General features: G+C 35.6%; 1 long non-coding RNA gene across 2 annotated transcripts; it reads right to left on the minus strand.

The window, feature by feature from the left end:
* Positions 1-235: 235 nt before the first annotated feature.
* LOC115992645 lies at positions 236-5,564 on the minus strand. 2 transcript variants are annotated; one of them, XR_004092589.1, is made up of 5 exons: positions 5,072-5,564; positions 4,833-4,924; positions 2,894-3,016; positions 864-921; positions 236-645 (listed from the first exon to the last, which is right to left on the minus strand). It is a non-coding gene; the product is annotated as an uncharacterized LOC115992645 (long non-coding RNA). The 2 variants fall into 2 exon arrangements; XR_004092588.1 differs by lacking the exon at positions 236-645 and having other exon boundaries at positions 676-921.
* Between the last annotated feature and the right edge of the window lie 251 nt (positions 5,565-5,815).

A 5,815-nucleotide genomic window follows, 5' to 3' on the forward strand; every position in this document is an offset into this window, starting at 1 on the left:
GTAGTTTCATGTTTATTTACAAAAACTTTTACAAGGATTTAGAGTACAAACCAAGAAGAATGTAATAGAATATAGTTATTCTTTTATTGATATTGATTTGAGAATGTAATAAAATGTAAATGATTGTGCCTTTTATTTCTAATTTCTTTATATGCTTCAAATTGAACAATTTTGATGATCCCTGTACGGTCACAAATTGATGCAAGAGTTTGATCCAAAAATAAATAAAGCTTTATTAAAATGTACACTTTGATTACAAGGCTATTATTTCACTTAAAAACAACCTAAAAATATACACATTCATGGAACCTAAAAATTACATTCACAAATCCTATAAGGATGCAAATTGAAGCCAAAGTGTAATGAATAAGATAGTGCCTAAGCAAAATACTTCCATTCAAAACAATTTTTGAATCATCCAAATGGCTACTAAAGGTAAATGTTGAAGTTTCTACATACATCCAAAACATATATTTTTCTACAACATTTCATCAAAATGGTAAAACTTGTACAAGTGTGAGAACATGTGGTCTACACCATCATAAAACAATCTGAAATTTAGCACTAATCCCCCTTCAGCAGCCGCCTTTTCTCGCTTTCGGTGATCAAACAAAGAATAGCATCCATTTAATCATGCCATTCAAACTAACAAAAGAACAAAGAGTGATTTCAAAATTAAATGTATATCAAAATTTCAAACTAATAGTAGGCACAAGTGAAGCTATAAGATCATTATCACTACTAAATATGTAAGTTTGTTGAAGGTTTAGCTTAAGAACTTCCTTCTTAAGAACTCAGCTAAAGGACCAACATTAAAAGTGAAATACAAAGTAGATCATATAGTCTGAATGTTCAAGAGATACATTTAATTTCTTCTTCATATAGGTTTGGCTTCTATGTAGGCTTGGCGTCTACGTCATCCTGCAGTGTTGAAAAACAAATTTCAATTAGTACAGTAACAATAGAATTTTTATTTATGTTTTTTTTTTTGTTTTGTTTTGTTTTTTTTTTTTGTTTTTGTTTTTGTTTTGTTTTGTTACATTCACATTACAGTTAATCATTTGAACTTACTAGTCAGGCTTCTACTACAATAGTAAAGAAAAAAAGTTGTCAACAATTCATTACCATAAAAAAAAAAAAAAAACCTCAAGTTCTACAACTCAGTGCAATTTAGCACCACACAAACAACTCCAAACCAATTCATTACCTAAAATTTGAGTTGAACTTATAAAGTATGATTAGTAACAATTCAAGACAGCAAAAAAATTCCTCTTTAATATGTCAAGAGCCATAGATTGTATGTATAAAATGAACTACAACAGGCCAAACATATTATCCTACCAGAATAATACATTTCATGAGTTACGACTTACAATGAATAAGACCATCCACATGTATTAAAATCACATGATTCGTTAAATCATTAACCCCCACCCAACCCACTCTTTTCTTCTAGTTTCCTCTTATATTGGCTGTCACTTCATTTTTATACCACCATTTTGATGAGATGTATGCTAGTTGGTAGGGGAATAAAGTATAAGGATTTTTTTTTTTTTTTTTTATTGTTACATATTCTTCAGTGAGAGTAGTAGCACAATATTGGCTATAGAGATTGAGTGCATTTTATCAGAAAATCAATTCAAAAGGAAGACAATAAATACAGTTTGATAAAGAATCAATCATTATCAATGATAACTCCATGTATATTGCTTTCTTTAAGGCAGCATGTGAAGTTAAATGTAAAATGTCTCAGCAAGATAAACAAAATAGTGGAATAAGCTGAAGCATATTTGATAGTTTTTAGATCCCTTAAAAACACAATTGGATTAACCTAGGTAATTAGCCAAGTTATTACTTAGTCCAAATTCCAAATCTAGGTTATCATAATCAAACAATCATATCATGCAAAGCAGTGGAAAGATAAATAATACAATGATATGATTACCCAGGAAACCAAACCGGTAAAAACCTAGGGAGGATTTAACCTAACTATCCTCAAAGTAAACCTGAATCCATTATGAAAGAATTGAAGTTTTACATTAGGACTTAGACTACTAACATCCTATTGCTACCCACCAGTAAAAACTTACTGACACGACCATGTGCAAGCTTTGAGACCAGGGACTCCTTCTTTCTTGGATTCTCCAGCCAGTACAAGCACACCCGCTTGTGTTTCTTTAAGTTCTTATGGCAGCAACTGAATGATCATCAAGTTCTTGAACGAATCTCCTCTTGATAATCCTAAGCTTGTGTAAAGGAAAACTCCTCACAGATCTCACAAGATATTTACACAAACAGTAATATGAGCAACACTAAAACGTGGCTAAGGTTTGCCTTATATACTTAGGGCAAAAACACAAAACCCTAAACATTTTAAATGAATTAGGGCTGAGTTGGAATTCTGTAGAAAAACGCATTTTGCCCGAATTTCGATTGATCGAGCCTAAGCTTCGATCGATCGAATCAGGCCGAAATGCACTTTTAATTCTGCATCAACTTAAATCCAACTTTACATAAATGACACAACTTTGAGCAAGTCTAAACACGACTAAACATCTTGTTTTGATCATGGTTTGCCAACAATACATATTAGAGTTCTAAATGCATAAGTTCCTAAGTCTTTAGAACCTAACAATATTATTTGTTATTTTTGGAGAAGGTACGAGTTAAAAGGTTTAGCGAACACATCTACATTCAGAGAGTTTGATTTCCCTCTCATTTCAGATATATTCAAGCATTACCTTTCCAAACAAGTTCAACAGCAATATCAAGATTGCTTGATGATTGTACAGTAACAAAATAAACAATGGGCCTTTAATTAAGAGTTGCATCAGAACAAAATAATATGTATAGGAAAGTATAACAGATGTTTCTTGGGTAGATATTAGGGTACCATGTCGAGAGAATCAACTCTAAGGGCAGCAAATTTTGACTCTCCAGTGACTACGGAATCATCAGGTAGAGCTAGCTGCTTCTTCACAATTTCACACACCTTTGTCATTGTCTCTGGTTTGGCCTGCACAGGAGCATTAGCATTCTTGTTGTTGGTTACATCAACATACGAACACTATGCTTGAAATCTATATATATGTACTAGTTTCATTATTTAAAACCACATAGTATGCCCAAAGAAAATAAATGTTCACATGGATAACCCAAAGACAAAGCAACTTATACAATAGGTCGGGAGAGAAACACCCACTTTCTTGTCTGGACTAGTAATCCATGAACTTAATTTCTTTTCTAAGAAGTGGAATGAGAGTATAAAAGGCAAATTGAGAAGCTGAACAACCTAGACAATCACATGGAGCACATTGTTCATGACACATAGGTGTGTCAAATGAGCGGGTTTGGGTAGGTTTGGGGTGGGCATAATTAGGTTGGGTATATAAAACCCATTTACTCCTAAATCCCATTTAACTAATTATTTCTAACCCAAATTCAACCCAACCCAATTATTATGGGTAAACCCAAACTCACCCAATTACCCAATTATCAAAATTACCAAAATGCCATTAAAGTGTAAACCTCAACACTTTCTTGGATTCCCACTCTACTTTCCCGAGAAAAAGAAAAAACAAAGGAAAAACTTTTCTTGGATCTAAAATTTCTTTTTCTTTCTCCTCCATTGCCTCCCCACTTCAATTCTAAATAAAAAACTCTTACTTCTGCTCTCTCTTTCTCTCTCTCTGTTTGATTTTCGAGAAACTTTCATTTCATTCATTTTCCCTCTCTAACTTTCCCGAGAAAATTCCTTTCTGGTACTAGAAATTTTAAAAAAAAAAGGCCTCACTGGCATCACCACTCCAGAGATCCAACCCTTCTCCTCTCCAATGCCTCTCCACCTTCACTAACCCCACCTTCTCAACCACCACCACCAACATTGCCACTGCCATGTCAGCACTTGACTCCATAGCCTCCGACTGACCCACGAGCCCCACGCACCCACGATCTACAACAACTACAAAAAAAACCCAAACAATCCACCAAGAAATCCCCATTACAATCACTGCCAATTTTTGTGCTAGAGACCCACCAAAAAAAACCGAAACCTCTGAGACAAAACCAGCACAAGGGAAAGAGGGCTAGGTGGAGAGAGAGCTAGGCAAAGGGGAGAGAGGGCTGGGTTGGGTGGAGGGAAGGCTGGCCGAAGAAAATCCTAGGTAGAGAGAATGCTATGTGGAGAAAGGCAGAGCTGTGAGCTTGAGTTTGTTTGCATCTGTGTGTGTGTGTGTGTGTGTGTGTGAGAGAGAGAGAGAGAGAGAGAGAGAGAGAGAGAGAGAGAGAGAGAGAGAGAGAGAGAGAGAAGTGTTTGGCGGCCGAGAAAACGAAGGAAAATGAAAATCTTGAAACACTGAAACGTCTGAGGTTGTTTGTTTGTTTTTTTTTTTTTTATATAAATTTTATGGAAAGGACTGGGTTGAATTTGGGTATATTATTTTTGGGTTAAATGAGTCTCAATGGGTTTTTAGTTAAAACCCAATAATTACTAGGTCTAATTGAGTTGATGCCCATTTAACCCAACTAATAATTGAGTGGGTTTGGGTTCAATTAAAGTGGGTTGGTTTGGATGGACAAATGGGTTTGGGCTTACTTTGCCACCCCTATTGACACATTTTAGACATTTAGGAAAACTTTCTGACTGACTGCCATTGGAATCATAAGGTTAACCTCGTCAAGGTAATGATAGGCTTTTGTTTGACAAACAAATGATGAATTAGCTAATACAATGCTAGTGGATATATCTAGAATGCAAAGAACAATATAATATGATTGTTGAAAGGTCAAAATATTGATAAATTTGATATGTTCTAGAATAGTGAAGAAATTACCACACAAGAAATACGGAAACGTGATGGCTGCATCCTCAGAGTTGTGAAGCTTTTCCCATTAAAAAGTAAAATCTAGTAATTAGTTCTGGCACCTTACAATAAGAGAAAATGAATTAAATTCAGCACCATAAATCAATAAACAAAATTGTGACACCATTATTTTCTTTCCTTCCTTTCCTAGCAATCAAACAGAGTTTATTAAAAAAATTAATAAAAAATAGAGATAAAAGAAAACCTACCGGGTGGTGGTCTTCCTCTGAAACAAGCCCAAGTCTCTGAACCAAATCGGCAAGGCTGGCTCACCGCAACCACCACCTCCGATGGTGGCTTCTTCTCTCCTTCGACCAAAATCTCTTTCTCTGTCTCTCAATCTCATTTCCCTCCATCAATCAAACCTGAAAAAGCATCAACTTCTTTCTTTCCCGATTTTCTCCAAACCCAAACTCTTACCTTCTTTGATTTGGGTCTGAAAAGCATCAACATCTCTCTCTACACCCGATTCTCTCCAAACCCCAACCCTTACTCTCTCTGATCTGGGTCTAAAAAGGGTACGAGTCTTTGGGGGTCGAAATCTCAAATGGTGAGTTAATGTTTTTTCTTTGTTTTTGCTGATGGGTCTGAGTTGGGTATGCTAGAAGCAGAGACAATGGGTTGATGGAGAGGCAGAGAGTGTGGAGGTTGAGAGAGTGGAGCTTTAGGGAGATTAAGGGAGAGAACCCGGTTGAAGTGAGAGAGAGAAGAGAGTTTTAGTGAAATTCAAATTTTGGGAAGCTGAAATGAAAACAGAAGTGAGAGACGGATTGCCAACCTGGACGGATGAGGTGTCAAAGTTTTGAGTCATTAGATTAAAAGAAGGGTTGAGATTTGTGCTATTGCACACCGTACAATACCCTAGGTATTGTATGGGATCTCAATCCAATTTTATGTGACGTGAGTAGTTGCTCAGAGGTTAGTGTTTTTTTAATCTTATGTGATGTGAGTAG

This window comes from Quercus lobata, chromosome 5 (assembly GCF_001633185.2).
Source record: "Quercus lobata isolate SW786 chromosome 5, ValleyOak3.0 Primary Assembly, whole genome shotgun sequence".
Classification (NCBI taxonomy): Eukaryota; Viridiplantae; Streptophyta; class Magnoliopsida; order Fagales; family Fagaceae; genus Quercus; species Quercus lobata.